General features: G+C 36.8%; 1 protein-coding gene and 1 pseudogene across 1 annotated transcript in view; both read right to left on the minus strand.

The window, feature by feature from the left end:
• Positions 1-16338, minus strand: part of FUT9 (fucosyltransferase 9) — a 189990-nt gene extending 173652 nt beyond the window's left edge. Inside the window, exon 1 of the mRNA XM_020998346.2 lies at positions 16263-16338. The gene's annotated coding sequence lies outside the window, so the exon portion shown is untranslated. The remainder of the gene's footprint in view (positions 1-16262) is intronic.
• Positions 10189-10959, minus strand: LOC144457914 (uncharacterized; annotated as a pseudogene).
• Positions 16339-17248: the final 910 nt, after the last annotated feature.

Below are 17248 nucleotides of genomic sequence, written 5' to 3' on the forward strand. Positions count from 1 at the left end.
GGAGAGAAATTCAAAAGAAAGCATAAATCCATTTCAAAATCTCTCTGATACAAGCCATTTTTACTCACAATTTATAACATTCCCAATCAAACAAAATTCCATAAGACAAAACAGTTATAGAGCTGAAGTGAAAGTTCAATTAATTTAGATTTATCAAACTAAAAAAAATTCATCTTAACTTTTCAGGTCATCCTGAAAAATCTTTTTCCTAAATACTTCAATTAAGTCAAGGATGGAGAGAAGTAATAAATGACCTGACATATTAAATATGTTCACTCCAAGACTGGTTATCATCCCAATCCATGGGGATGTTGTTGTTATTGTTTTTAAACTTTGATCAGGTGTTTCCTTCTGAAAGTGGTCGCATATCTCTAGTAAGGAGGGAGTTGGGACATGAGAATTTTAGCCCATGGTATTGTTTTCCTAGACATTTGTTTAGGTACTGTTAAGGTTTCCCTCTATTTAGTTACACATGGAAAGGACTTTAAACCAGGATACTGAGGAAAATAATTTCTTAATCTTTCTAAAAGATTGCATAGCAGTTAGTGCCCTTCCAAAACTGTTAGCTTCAGCTCATTTTATGTTACAGTGCTCCCAAAGCTACTCTTACAGAATTGTGTTTCTCTTTAATATAAATCCTCAGTTACTTACCCTTGCTTCCATTTGGAAAACATTGCCCTGTTCTATATTTGAACATTTAATGTTTTCATCTATCTTTCAAAATAAAGTAAATGTGATATTAAAAGTTAAGAGTACAGAATTGGTAGGTGAATTCAGTTTTTACTTTTTTTCCAACTCTTTTCCTAAAAGTAAGAAACATATAATGATATTACCATACAAATGAGACTTTTATCTCATTATTATTACTGTTGTAAGACAAACATTTTTTAGAGGTTGAGCCCATTATGAGCAGGTGGGAATTCTTTCCTACCATTCTAAGTGCTTAATTATGCTGGACATTTCTGTTTATTTTCAGATGAAATTCTATGGTTTTTTTATTTATTTGTTTTTCACAAGAGACTTATTTCAGAGAAGTGGTTTTTCATCATCTTTTTCCATTTGTTTGGTGACCATGCATCCCGTATCTTCCAAAACAGCTCCCGTAAAAGGAGGAACTATCTTATTTCAGCTTTGCATCTATCTCCCCTTGGATCTAGTATAATGGTGGTCTGGACATAAAAAATGCTTAGTAAATGTTTAGAATGGATGAAAGTTTTCTTTGGCCATTTATTTCATGTAATTTCACTTTGGTCAATAAACTTTCTGTCCATGCATTTTAGTAATAATTTAGCATATATGTCTTTAATCCCTAAGGTGTTATTCTTGACTTCTCACTTTCACTTCCCTCCTTCCACATTCGATTAATTATCAAGTCCTGACCTTTCTACCTTCATAACATCTCTCGTTTATACTGTCTTCTCTCCACTAATATTGCCAGCACCCTGGGGCAGGCCCTTTTCACTTCCTCCTGGACTACTGCAATAGCCTGCTGGTTGGTCTCTCTGACTCAAGTCTCTCCCCATTCAAATCCACCTTCCATAAAACTATCAAATTGATCTTCCTAAAATCCAAGTTTGATATCCCCTTTCTATTCAATAAAGTCCAATGGCTCCCTATGACCTCCAGAATGAAATATAAAATCCTTAATTTGGGTTTTTAAGCCATTCGTAATCTGTTCAATTCCATCTTTTCTTTATTCTTACATCTTAACACCTCTTCTCTACCCCCAACATACTATGTGATCAAATGACATTGGCTTCTTGTGGTTCTGCAAGCAAGATACTGCATCTCTCATCTCTGGGCATTTTCACTGGCTGTCTACCATGCTTGGAACTCTCTCCCTCCCATCTCTGTCTCATGGTTTCCTCGGCTTCCTTCAAGTCTTAGCTAAAGTCCAACTCTTCCCAGCCCACCTTAATCTTAGTACCTCCCCTCTGAGATTACCCTCAATTTTTTCCTGTAGGTATCTTGTTTACACATACTTGTAGGAGCTTAAGAAATGTTAGCTGCAGGTTCACTGAAGAAAATAATTCCTTAAAAATTAGAATGGAGCAAGTGGAAATGAATGACTTTATGAGAAATCAAGAAACAATAAAACAAAACCAAAAGAATGAAAAAAGGAAGACAATGTAAGATATCTCATTGGAAAAACAACTGATTTGGAAAATAGATACAGGAGAGATGATTTTAAAATTATTGGACTACCTGAAAGCCATGATCAATAAAACAGCCTAAACATCATCTTCCAAGAAATTATCCAGGAAAACTGCCCTGACATTCTAGAACCAGAGGGTAAAATAGAAATTGAAAGAATCCAACAATCACCTCCTGAAAGAGACCCCAAAATGAAAACTCCCAGGAATATTATAGCCAAATTCCAAAGTTCCAAGGTCAAGGAGAAAATACTGAAGCAGCCAGAAAGAAATAATTCAAGTATGGGGGAGCCACTGTCAGGATAACACAAGATTTAGCAGCTTCTAAATTAAAGGACTGGAGGGCTTGGAATATGATATTCCAGAGGGCAAAGAATCTACGATTACAACCAAGACTCACCTACCCAGCAAAATTGAGTATAATCCTTCAGGGGAAAAAATGGACTTCCAATTGAGATAGAGGACTTACAAGCATTCTTGATGAAAAGACCAGAGTTAAATAGAAAATCTGACTTTTAAATACAAGACTCAAGAGAAACATAAAAAGGTATACAGGAAAAGGAAATCATAGGAGCTTTAAAATAAGGTTAAACTGTTTACATTCCTACATGGGAAGATGATACTTGTAACTTACAAACCTTTCACATTATTAGGGTGGCTGAAGGAAAATATACAGACAGAGGGTATAGGTGCAAGGTGCATATGAAGGGATGGTTTCTAAAAAATATAATTAAGGGGTGAGAGAAGAATGCACTGAATAAAAAAGAAAGGGAGAGGCAGAATGGAGCAAATTATCTCACATAAAAGAGGCCAGAAAAAGCTTTTACAGTGGAGGGAAAGAAAGGGGAAGGGAGGGGAAGTGAGTGAACCTTACTCTCATCAAAATTGGCTCGGAGAGGGAATAATAAACACAATCAATCCGATATAGAAATCTATCTTACTCTACAGGAAAGTATGAGGGGAAGGAGATAAGAGAAGGAGGAGGGTTCATAGAAGGGAGGGCAGATTTGGGGAGGGTATAGTCAGAAGCAAAACTTTTGGGAAGGGACACACTAAAAGGAGAGAGAGAATAGAATAAATGTGGGGATAGGATGGATGAAAATAGTTACCAATAGTAAATGTGGAAAAAGTTTTCAGGAAAGTTTCTTTGATGAAGGCCACATTTCTCAAATATACAGAGAACTGAGTCAAATTTATAAAAATAGGAGCCATTGCCCAATTGATAAACAATTAAAAGATGTGACCAGTTTTCAGATAAAGTAATCAAAGCTATCTATAGCTATATGAAAACACTCTAACTCACTACTGATTGGAGAAATGCAAAATAAAACAATTCTGAGGTACTACCTCATACCTATTATTGGCTAACAGGACAGAAAAGGTGAATGACAAATGTTAGAGGGGATGTGGGAAAAATGAGACTTTAAGGCACTGTTGGTAGAGTTGTGAACTGATTCAACCATTCTATAAAGCAATTTGGAACTATGCTCAAAGTGTTATAAAACCATGCATACTTTTTGAATTAGCATTACCACTACTTGGTTTGTATCCTTAAAGAGATAAAAAAAAAAAAAAGGAAAAGGACCTATACATTCAAAAACATTTATAGCAGCTTACTTCTGGGGGCAAAGAATCAGAAATTGAGGGGATGCCCATCGATTGGGGGATGATTGAACAAGTTATGGTATGTGATTATGATGGGATACTATTGTACTTTAAGAAATGATGAGCAGGATTCTCTCAGAAAAAAACCTGGGAAGACTTGCATGAGCTGATTCAAAGTGAAATGTACTGTTCACAAAGTAACAGAATTATTGTAAGATGATCAGCTGTGAATGACTTAGCTATTCTGAGCAATTCAACAATCCAAGATAATTTTAAAGGGCTTATGATTAAAAATACTATCCATCCCCAGAGAAAGAACTGACAGTATCCAAATAGAGACTAAAACTTTTTTTTAACTTTATTTTTCTTGAGCTTTTTTGTCTATGTTTTCTTTCATAACATAACTATTATGGATATGTTTTGCATGACTACACATGTATAACCTATATCAAAGTGCTTGCCTTTTCAATGAGGTGGTGTGGGGTGGGTGAAAGGGAGAGAATTTGGAACTCAAAGTTTTAAAAATCAATGTTAAAAATTGTTTTAGTAACTTTTTAAAAATAAACACATAAATATTTTAAAAATAAAATAAATTTAAATGAAAATAAATAGATACAAAAAAAGAAAGAAAAGGCACATTAGCTGATCAACTGACTGACCTAACAATTTTCTTTTCTAGAAAATATGACTATTAGTTATAGTCACCACTATTTTAAAATAACCTGGTATGTGAGTTCAATGTTTCAAAAGGACAATAGAATAGGAGGTGTCTTTCTCATTTAAATCTTCACAACATTCCTATGAAATGACAAGCAAGAACTATCATGATTAGATATTGATCTAAAGGGAGTAGCCAAGAGGATTAAGAACAATTTTTTATCAACAGCATATGTTTAATAAGATAACTTTTAATAGTCAGCATCATCTGGCTCCCAACCTACTACTTTATATGCCAAACCAGTCTTCCTCAATAAATCCTTGTTCATTGTGCAGACATATTTTTAAACATTGGGCCCCCACCCACAAAATGAGTCTTCTTTTAGAAGTTTGCATGTTAACAGACTGAAGAAAATATACACTAGTACAAACATTCTATATTAACTGTCATATTAATATTAAGTGCATGTAAACCTGGCAAGCTGAACACCAAGATCTAATCTAGTTTGTCTTCTCAGATGAGGGGGCAGTGTTCATGTTATTCAGGGGATTTAAAATTTTATTCTAAAAGAAATTTGAAATGTTCACTGAAACTCTATAAAAAAGTGAATTTGCATTCTGAAAACTACATTGGTCCTCTATACAAAAGCATTAGAAAACATCACTGTCATCCAAAATTACTCAAAATTAGACCAGTAACTAATTCTGCTGATGTACATGTATGCATACAGTTTTCCTCCCTTATCCATTATATGACTATTGTCATACTTCTCAGAATAGCTTTCTCTTGAGAGGGAAGTCATTTTCTATGGAATTTGTCCCATGCATTGCTTTTAAGATATCACTTTTCCTGATTTCTTTATTTAAAAACAGAAAGGTCATATCCATCTGATAATCCTAGCCCATAAAAAACACAATAAAAACAAATACAAAAGGACAACATTAATATCATATTTAAGCATGTTTAAAGATATTTGTTTACTTGTGGTGGCAAATATTACTTATATGAAATAGTTTTGGAGCATGATATTCATGTTTCTGTTCATCATCTTATCTGTAGTCAATTTTTTCCTCAGGTCATCACCCCCTTCACAGGCTAGACTCTCCTCTTTCTCACCTTGACCCTTTAGCGAACAAGTTCAACTCTACACGGTCCTTGGCTCTTATACAAGATTTTATCCTGCTTAGCCCCAACCTTAGATTACAAGGTTGGATTACGTGGATCTTCTGCTCAATGAACCTGGAGAAAATCATGAAACCGTGCTGACTGGGTCCTCTACAAATTTGTGTTACATAATCTCAAATGAGCCCTCAGTGGCAAAGAAATCCTTTTTTTTTATTTTTTGGTGAGGCAATTGGGGTTAAGTGGCTTGCCCAGGGTTACACAGGTAGTAAATGTTATGTGTCTGAGGAAGATTTGAACGCAGGTCCTCCTGACTCCAGGGCCGGTGCTCTATCCACTGCGCCATCTAGCTGCCCCGCAAAGAAATCCTTTTATAGACCCCTAATTGATTCACCATCCCACGCACCACAGGGGATTTTACAGACCTTTTCATTTCTCCTCAAACTTTTCTCATGGTTCTCTCTACCCCCTTATACCCTCAGCTGAGAAATTTGCCTCTTATTTCACAAAAAACAATTGAGACCATTTAACAAGAGCTCCTTTTCCCTTCCTCCTCATTTCAAAACACTCAGATGTCTTCTCCCACAATCTCCTCCATCCTTTCATCTTACATGAAGAGGTAACCTTTTTATTTGCCAAGGTAACAGTCCCTCCTGCTCCCCCTCACTTGTCCAGTGTTCTTATACCTTACACACCTCACCATATACTCTTTGATCCATTGACACTGGCCTTCTTTCTGTTCCTTGTACAAGATTCTCTATTACCTAACTTCTTGCATTTTCACTTGCTGCCCCCATACCTGGAATTTTCTCCTTATCTCTACCTCCTGCCTTCCTCTAAGTCCCAGCTAAAACCCTACCTTTTAAAAGAAGCCTTTTCTAATCCCTCTTAATGCTAACGCCTTCTACCTTCCCTCCATAATTATCTCCAATTTAATAACATATATATCTTAAACATATATATGTATATGCATTATATATATATATATATGTGTATATATGTGTATGTTATATTTTATGTGTTTTTGAATGGTTGCTTCCATTTGGTCTCCTTCATCAGACTATCAGACTCTTGAGAGCAAAGGTTATTTTTATATTTGCTTCACCTTTCTTTATATTCTCAGCTCAGTGACTGGCACACAAATCAGGACATTTAATTAATGCCTACTGATTTGTTGGCTGAGGAACACACTAACTATGAAATATAGTGAGGAGAAAGTCTGTTCTCTAACAAATAATCAACATGTATTTATTTATAAAATGAAGGACTTACAGTCATTAATTTCTACTTTATTCTTTATTCTACTGCTTCTATCTCACCTTTAATCCCAAATGATAAATATTAAAATGTTTTACTTCTGAAAAAACAGCCAAAAGAAATGATTTGCCCAAGATTCCACAGTTAGTTAACGGGATGAAGTCAAGGCTATGTGATGCAATGTTATTCAACATTTTATATTTTAGTTTTCAAGTCTAGCAACTGAGTTTATATGTTTTCAGCACATAAAATAGTAGAGATTTTCTCATTTTGTCAAAATATCATAAACACAATTTAAAAGACAAGTATTTCCTAGATTAGCATGTACTTGGGAAAGATAAAATCAAAAGTAAATCAAGTACCATATGCTAACACTTTTCCTAGATCCACATTTTATTTTCTTGATCAATATTTCTTTAAATGGAGGAAACAGGCAACATGACTGAAGAAAAGATTTCTAATATTTAAATACCCAGGGAAATAATTGATTTTTTAAATTCTAAAATGAGTATCACGTGTCTCAGTCACACATCTTCATCCTAAGTCTAGACTAGAGACGTATCTATAATGTATGATATTTCTTCCTGGGACACATAACTATCTTTGCTAGAGATAAGCCTAAGACAAATATCATATTGAAGTAATTTCCCTCAAGAAAGAGGCCACTATATATCTCCTTACCAATATCCACTCCCTTCAATGTTCAAATAACAATAGTTTATATGTATAATTTATCTTATAATTGAAGCTTTATAAAATGCTTTGTAAATGTTGTTTTCTTTTATTTTTACAACTTTATTTTTTTCTATTCTAACTACATCTTTTTGAAGTAGGGTTTTAAAATATTATTATTATTATTTGCATTTTAAAGTTGGAAATCAAGAAAGACAGGTGACATTCCAAAATCATACCATTAGTAAATGGGAGAACAAGGACTTTGACTAAATTCACAGCTTGTTCTATTACACCATACCACCTCCCACTATAAATCAATCATACAAGTCCTCTTTCCTTTGGTTAAGCCACCACCCTCTTCAGAATACTCTCGCTAGGCTACTTTGTCAAATGGTGACCTACAAGCAGAGGTTGGATGATCACTTTCCAAGCTCACAAACTTCCTTGTCACTCACACCAGACACCATGACCTAGCCTAGAGTAAATTCAGACTAGAGACCCCATTATCTTGAGGACCCTCTCTCCCAGATCACTATTTTAAGAAAGAGCTACCTATGCTTCCTCTGCTCTGGCCATATCCACAATCTTTCAACCAACTTCACCTGTGCCCTTTTCTCCAGTCTTTTCCTCCCATTGACCATTTTTGGAACCAATGAACCATGATCAAATTAACCTGCCATTATTTATTATTGGATTTAATTCTGCCAATGTACCTATCTTGGAACCCACTCACTAACTTTCCAGACCAAAGTGCCCCTCTCTGGCCACCACTCTCCTTTGCGTGCTGTCCCCTAGATTTAAATGTAAACTCCTTGACGATAGGAACTACCATTGCTTTTGTAATTGTATTAGCAAGACTTAGCAAAATGTATGACACGTAGAAAGTATTTAATAAATGCCTTATCATTCATTCATTCATTCATTCATTCATCCATTAAAATATCTCTCTGCATACCTTCTAGATTATTCATTTTCAGCCTATTTAGTTTGTGAAAAGATAATTATTATTTTCAGATCAGTTATGTATCCATATGATCAAGCTGAATTTGATTTACCAAAACTATCTTATTATAATTTTGACCATTAGTTTTCTTTTATTTATTTATAGTTTTCAACATTCACCTCCATCAGATTTTGAGTTCTATATTTTCTCCCTATCTCTCCCCTCCCCCCCACCCCAAGATGGCATGCAATCTCTTATAGGCTCTACATATACATTCGTATTAAACCTATTTTCACATTAGTCGTGTTGTAAAGAAGAATTAGAACTAATGGAAGAAACTGTATGAAAGAAGAAACAAACAAAAATGTTCAAAGGGAAGAAAAAGATGATTACATGTGAAGTAGGAAGGAACCTTAGAGGTTTGTAAGTTAGTCCCACCAAACTAAGGTTCCAGGATGTGAAATGATTTGCTCGAGGCTACACAGGTCACAGTGAGGCCTAAAGCTGGGATTTCACTTGGCCAGGACACACTGCTTCCCTGAAAGAATGAGGGAAAAAAGAAAGGGATGGAGACAGTAAAGGCAAATCATCATCCTGTGGCAAACTCCATTAGAACCTCCAGTTTGGCCCAAAGTTTCAAAACCTGGTCTCTTTCCACTAGAAGCAGGTAATACTTAAAAGGGAAGCCAAGAACATAAGTGGACTTTGTATAAGGTAGAGGGAGTGAGTACAGGGGACTGACCCCAAACTCCTGCACAGAGAGGGAGCAGCATGCCCCAATAGGAACAAAATCTGGATTTGAGTCCTGGTAGAGCCAATCACTGGGCCTATTACCAGGAATGGGTTTACCTCTGATTAATAAGACTTACAGAAGCATCTACCTTCAGGGTTGGGATAAGGGAAATGTATTGTTAACTGCAAAAATACTATTGTTTATTGTTGTCATTTTCTGTCCCTTGTGATAAGTTTAAGATATAACTGCAGAGTTATTGAGGGAGCTTCCTCCTACCCTGTTCTCCCCTCCCCCACAGAGAAAGAGAGGAACAACGGTCTACATTTGCCCATTAATATGAATTTATTCAAAACCATGCCTTCCTGAGATGCTTTTTGAGTAATATCTGGGTAACGAATATTGGCATCTAATTAAGTGGGCTTTTTAAATGTTAACTAAGGAAAAAACTTCATTTTAGGGTGGATATTTGTAGGGTTATTACACAAGAAATACGAGGGTCTCCATTTCTGAGATGTTCAGTCAGGATACTGTCAAATGACTACCCTGAAAGACCCACATGTTGTCTAGTAAGGCAGATATGGCACGATGAAGCTTTTCCTTTATCTCAGATTCATACTGAACAGGTCTTCCTTTGTCCATTGTTAATTATCAGGGCTCATGGATCCTGTTAATTAAGAGACAAGCATCACCCTTTGAGGTTTTTGCTGCTGCTCTAAATATTCAATTCTGAATTATTGACTAGTGGTTGAGCAAACTAGGAAAAAAACATGGTTACCCACTCACTCAGCTCAGACTAAGACATTCCCAAGTTCTATCACCAACCTCAGAGCAAAGATCTATCCTTCTACAACAAAAGGGGAATCCATTGCTTAACTCAAAGCACATCAAAGAGACAATTTAGGTCAAACAGTTGCCAACTAGATCATGGATCATGGAGCTGAAGTTGGAGGGTGGGGGTAGGGACAGGACAAGAAAGAGTTCCATAATGGTTGAGATACTAAGTGACTACAAATGCTCTTGCAGCTTCATACTGAGGGAGGACTCATCTGGCAGAAGTGGTGGAGTGGTCCTCTGGCCCTGCTGCTTCTGTGGCCAGGGATGCTTAGGCACTGGAAACAGTATCTGCAAGGGGGGCTGCTTGTGGGCTGGGGGCTAGGGCAGATGCTACTGGAACTGGGGGCTGCTTCAGGTATCCCAGATACTCTTGCACCCAGTGTTCTGACTGCTCGTGAAGCTGGCTAGACCAGGACTGTTACTTTAAACAGGGATGATACTCCATAGTCAGGACAGGAGGCTGAAGCCAGGCTCCTGGGCTTGTAGAATCTTTCTTGGCCAGTACTGAGGCTGTAGTCACTGTCTCTGGGAAGCTAGGACTTTCCCCAAGAGTCACCTTTGTCATCTTAGATGAGGGGAACCTGGATTTATTTGGCCAAGCTAACTGCGTGCCCGGGAGACTTTCTTGTAGAACTTGGATGGGAGTTGAAGTCTGAGGATTTTTCGAGCCATGAACCAAGGAGCTCCATTCTCCCTGATCCTGGGGCTGTCCAGATAAATTCAAACTTTCTGTTTCATTCAGTTGTCTTGATTGTCTGGCTCTTCGGTTTTTAAGCCAATTCTGTAGACTCAGGAACATCAAGGTGGTTGGCAAGCTCATTTCTCATGGAGTGGTCAGGATACAGATTCTTAAGAAATTGACCCAGAACACCCAGCTGAACATCATTAAACATGCTATGGAAAGTTCCCTCTTTGCCCTTTTCTTACTGCTTGTCAATGAGTCAGAGGCCAAGGCAGGTTCAAGTTTGGAGGAGTTCATGGTGGGTGGTCAGCTACCCGAATAAGAAGTCTTTCTTCAGTCGATAGTTTTATAGCTCCAAGGGTGAAAGTGATTAATAACTTAGGAGGTTACCATACAAGAAGATTATGCTAAAACACAATCAGGATAACACAAGATTTAGCAGTTTCTACATTAAAGGACCCCAGGGCATGGAATATAATATTCCAGAGGGCAAAGGAGATAGGATTACAACCAAGAATCACCTACCCAGCAAAACTGAGTATAATCCTTCAGGGGAAAAAATAGTCATTCAGTGAAGTAGAGGACTTTCAAGCATTCCTGATGAAAAGACCAGAGCTAAACAGAAAATCTGACTTTCAAATACAGGACTCCAGTGGAACATGAAGAGGTAAACAGGAAAGAGAAGTCATAAGAGACTTATTAAGATTGAACTGTTTACATTCCTGCATGGAAAGATGATATTTGTAACTCACGAGAACTTTGTCAGCATTACAGTAGTTGAAAGAAAAAAATTGTATGTATGTATATATAGATAGGTAGATAGAGGGCACAGGGTGAGTTGAAGATTAAGGGGTCATATCTGGAGAATAAAATTAAGGGATGAGAGAGGATGATACTCAGAGAAGAAAGGGAGATGCAGAATGGGGTAAATTATCTCACAAAAAAAAAACAGAAAAGAAAAGTCTCTCACAGTGGAGGGGAAACAGGGGAAGGTGAGAGGGAATGAGGTAATTTTATTCTCATAGGATTTGGCATAAGGAGAGAATAACATACACATTCAATTGGGTATGGAAATCTGTCTTACCCTACAGGAAAATAGGGGGAGAAGGGGACAAGAGAGCAGGGGGGTGATAGAGAGGAGGGCAGATTGGGAAAGAGGGTAATCAGAAGCAAATACTTCTGAGGAGGGACAGGGTCAAAAGAAAGAATAGAATAAATGGGAGGGCAGGATAGGATGAAGGGAAATAGAGTTAGTTTTTCACAACATGTCTCCTAAGGAAGTGTTTTGCATAACTGCACATGTACAACCTATATTGAGTTGCTTGCCTTTTCAATGAGGGTGGGTGGGGAGGGAGGAAGGGAAAAAATTTGGAACCCAAAGTTTTAAAAACACATGTTTTTAAAAAAAATGTTTTCACATGCAACTGGGAAATAAGAAATACAGGAAATGGGGTACAGAAGTCTATCCTGCTCTACAGGAAAATAGAAGGGGAAGGGGATAAGAGAAGGGAGGGGGGAGAGATAGAAGAGAAGGCAGACCAGGGGAAGGGGTATTCAGAATGCATGCCATCTTGGGTGGGGTGAGGGGTGAGAAATTTGGAACTCAAAAACTTATGGAAGTGAATATTGAAAACTAAAAATAAATAAATTTATATTAAAATAAATAAATTAATAATTTTTTTAAAAAAAAGATTATGCTACAAATATGTTCCCCAAAGTAGGATAGTCCAAGAATGAAAATGCAAAGGAATCAAATCACGACCATCTTCCCATTATGCAGTATCTTGCTAAGGGAATGTTTTAGCAGTTTTAGTCTAAGTTAATACGCCATAGGATGGTACCTTGAAGATATTTTAGGAATTTTTCTACTTTTCCCCAAAGGCAAACTCTGTTAAGATGTATGTAAAGCCAAGCTGGCATATTCAGGAACCACATGATTCTGATATAAGATGAGGGTAGTCATAGTGCAGTGAAAATGTGCTGACCACAACTTATCACAAGAATAATACACTACGACCAGGTAGGATTCATACCAGGTATGCAGGGCTGGTTCAATATTAGGAAAACTATCAGCATAACACCAAAACTAACAGAAACCACATGATCATCTCAATAGATGCAGAAAAAGCTTTTGACAAAATACAACACCCATTCGTATTAAAAACACTAGAAAGCATAGGTATAAATGGAGTCTTCCTTAAAATAATAAATAGCATCTACCTAAAATCTTCAACAAGCATTATATGTAATAGGGACAAGTTAGAAGCATTTCCAAAAAGATCAGGGATGAAACAAAGATGTTCATTATCACCACTGTTGTTCAATATCGTAGCGGAAACGTTAGCTTTAGCAATAAGAGAAGAAAAAGAAATTGAAGGTAATTAGAACAGGCAAAGAAGAAACAAAGCTATCACTTTTTGCAGATGACATGATGATATATTTAGAGTATCCTAGAGAATGAAGTAAAAAACTACTTGAAATAATAAACAACTTTAGCAAAGTTGCAGGCTATAAAATTAACCCACATAAATCATTGACATTTCTATGTATTACCAACAAAGCCCAAAAGCAAGAGATAGAAAGAGAAATTCCATTTAAACTTATTGTAGACATTATAAAATATTTAGAAGTCTACCTCCCGAAACAAACCCAGGAACTCTATAAACACTTACAAAACACTTTTCACACAAATAAAATCAGATCTAAATGATTGGAAAAACATCAGTTGCTCATGGGTGGGCTGAGCTAATATAATAAAAATGACAATTCTACCTAAGCCAATTTACTTATTCGGTGCCATATCAATCAAACTACCAAAAAATTATTTTATAGAGTTAGAAAAAATAACAAGAAGATTCATTTGGAAGAATGAAAGGTCCAGAATATTGCAGGAAATAATGAAAAGAAATGCAGGGGAAGGTGGCCTAGCAATTCCAGATCTTAAATTGTATTATAAAGCAGCAATCATCAAAACTGCTTGGTACTGGCTAAGAAATAGAATGGTGGATCAGTGGAATAGGTTAAATATGCAAGACACAGTAGTCAATGACTATAGTAATCTATTATTTAATAAACCCAAACACCCCAGCTTCTGGGATAAGAACCCACTCTTTGAAAAAAACTGCTGGGAAAATTGGAAACAAGTATGGCAGAAATTAGGCACAGACCCAAATCTCACACCATATGCCAAAATAAAGTCAAAATGGGTTCATGATTTAGATATAAAGGCTGATAGTATAAGCAAACTGGGAGAGCAAGGAATAGTTTACCTATCAGATCTATGAAGAACAGAAGAATTCATGACCAAACAGGAGATAGAGAACATTACAAAACACAAAATGAATAACTTTGATTACATTAAGTTGAAAAGTTTTTGTACAAACAAAGCCAATGCAACTAAGATTAGAAGGAAGGTAGGAAATTGGGAAAGAATTTTTACAACCAGTCTCTCTGATAAGGGCCTCATTTCTAAAACATATAGAGAATTAAGTCAAATCTATGAGAATATAAGTCATTCCCCAGTTGATAAATGGTCAAAGGATATGAACAGACAATTCTCAGATGAAGAAATAAAAGCCATCTATAGTCATATGAAAAAATGCTCTAAATAATATTGATTAGAGAAATGCAAATTAAAGTAACCCTGAGGTACCACATCACACCTATTAGAATGGCCAACATGACAAAATAGGAAAATGATAAATGCTGGAGATGTGGGAAAAGTGGAACACTAATGCATTGTTGGTGGAGTTGTGAAATGATCCAACCGTTTTGGAGAGCAATTTGGAATTATGCTCAAAGGGCTATTAAAAAAAAATTGACCCAGCAATAGCACTTCTAGGGCTATATCCCCAAAGAGATCATACAAATGGGAAAAGGACCCACACGTACAAAAATATTCATAGCAGCTCTTTTTTGTGGTGGCAAAGAATTAAAAATTGAGAGGATGCCCATCAATTTGGGAATGGCTGAGCAAGTTGTGGTATATGAATGTAATGTAATACCATTATGCTATAAGAAATGATGAACAGGCTGACTTCGGAAAAACTTGCTAAGACTTGTATGGTCTGATGCTGAGAGTGAAATGAGCAGAACCAAGAGAACATTGTACACAATAATAGCCATGCCATACAATGACTAATATTGACAGTCATGTTAATTTATAGTAACCTTGACAGTCTTTTTTTTTTGCTTTTTTTTGGTGAGGCAATAGGGGTTAAGTGACTTGCCCAGGGTCATACAGCTGGTAAGTGTCAAATGTCTCAGGCCGTATTTGAACTCAGGGGTTCCTGACTCCAAGGCCGGAGTTCTATCTACTGCACCACCTAGCTGCCCCTGATGACTAATATTGATAAACTTAACCCTTCTCAGCAATACAAGAACCTAAGACATCTCCAGAGGCCTGGTGATGGAAAATGCTATCCACATCCAAAGAAAGAACTATGGAATTTGAATTGCTATTTTTTTTCTCTTCTATTGAGTTTTGTTTCCTCTTTCTGGTGGTTCCTCCTATTGGTTCTAATTTTTACTTACAACATCACTAACGTGAAAATATGTTTAATAGGGATGTAAATATGTAGTCTATATCAGATCGTGCGCCGTCATGGGGAGGGTAGTGGGGAAGAAGGGGGAGAAAAATTTTAAACTCAAAAGTACATGGAAGTGATTGTTGATAAATCAAAATAAGTTAACAAATTTTTTTTTTTAAAATGTGCTGACCTTGGAGCATCAGGACCCAAGTTAGAAGTCACCCTGGGAGCCAAGTGTTGTGCTCTAAGTGGTATAACTGATAGGGCACTGGACTTAAAGTCCAGAAGACCTGAGTTCAAATTTCTCCTCAAGTACTTACTATTGTTTAATTTTGGACAAGTCATATAACCTCTCCAGATCTCAGTTTCCTAATTTTTAGAATGATATAATTGGACTAGAAACAATCTCATTCCTTCTCCAGGCTCTACTCTGGATTTCCTCTACCATGCCCCAGAAACTTCTCATCCTGGAAGTTCACTCTAGCCCTAGAATTCACACACTGGAAGTCTTCTCAGGCCCCATGACCTCCATTAAAGGAGTAGGCCTATCCAGCCATGTCTCATACCTTTCCAGGCTCCACTCTTTACTTTCTCTATCATTCCCCCTCACCAGCCATCCCTTTCTTCCAATTCTACTTAACATGTTGTCTTTTCTTACTATAAAGTAAGCTTCTTGAGGGTAAGGATTATCTTTCTGTTTCTGTCTGTATTCTCAGCTAATAAGTGCTTGTTGACCGACTGATTTCACTAGAGGAGATAACCTCTAAGGTACTTTTAAGTTCCAGAAATGTTTCTATAATTCTTGTAGACCTTTACCAGAAATATATCAGATTCATGATGTTCAAAAGAGACTATAAGTAACTATACATTATGCTTAATGATATGCTTTATTTACTATTGAGTCCAACTCCTCCTTGTTATGGAGCGACTGAGTTTGTCTTTAATGGCTCCCCATAAAACTCTGAATATGCTAAAGGCAGGGTCAAGGATAAAAAATATAAATAAATGCCAGTCATTATTTCATTTATCTCACTGAAATAACTCAGGGTAGTAAATACAAACTGCACTTACCTTCAAAGGAATTTGCACTCACGTGGATCACACACATGAAAAGTTCATTGTTGATCTAAGAATGAATTGAGAGGAAATAAATGAGGTACTGATTTTGTGATTTTCTCAGTGGTGTGGATACTTCCTCTACCCATGCTGAGCCTGATCCCTTTCACCTCAGAAGAGAAACTCTGAGAGTTGCTGGGACTAATAAATTCATCACCCTGCACCCGAAGTGATGATGATGATGATGATGATGATGATGACAATAACGATAACTGACATTTACATAGCACTTTCTATGTGCCAGGCGCTGCACTAAGTACTTTACAGTTACATCTCATTTGATCCTCACAACCATGGGAGGCAAGTATTCCCATTTTACAGAGGAAGAAACTGAGGCAAACAAAGGTTAAATGACTTGTTAGGGTCACACAACTAGTAAGTGTCTGAGGTCAGATTTGAACTCAGATTCCAGGTCAGCTCTCTATCTACTGTAACCTAGGTGGTCCAGGTAAGATAACACCTCTCCAAAGCAAAGCTAGTCTTCAGATACAATACAGACATAGCACCAGGTACATACTCAAAGCCCATACAAGGCCCTTTTCAGTAAGGCCTCTCAGAACTTTACTTTATAGACACAGCCTTTGAGAGTCACTCCCATTTCATATTAAGGCATTAGAACAGAATTTCAAGTGATTAAATAAATTAAATTAAAAAGAAATCAGTTCATATTACGGACTTATTTGCTTTATTGCCTAGTGTTCACACAAAAATATAGCAAGAAGGAGTGGCCAGGCCATTCTCAGTGCTAGTCCTAACTCTCCAGTTTGGGTGAGGGTGAGAGTGTTCATGAGACGGACATAGAAATATTTAAGTCCCGTGCTTAAAGAGTATCTTTCTGATATCTATCCTGGCATGATTCATGGCCTGTAGTAGGCATTTAAATGCTTGTTGAATGAAGGCATCTGCCCCAAATGCAAATAGACAACCTAAACTCAGATTTT

This window comes from Phascolarctos cinereus, unplaced genomic scaffold (genome assembly GCF_003287225.1).
Source record: "Phascolarctos cinereus isolate Bilbo 61053 unplaced genomic scaffold, phaCin_HiC Scaffold_5;HRSCAF=322, whole genome shotgun sequence".
Taxonomy (NCBI): domain Eukaryota; kingdom Metazoa; phylum Chordata; class Mammalia; order Diprotodontia; family Phascolarctidae; genus Phascolarctos; species Phascolarctos cinereus.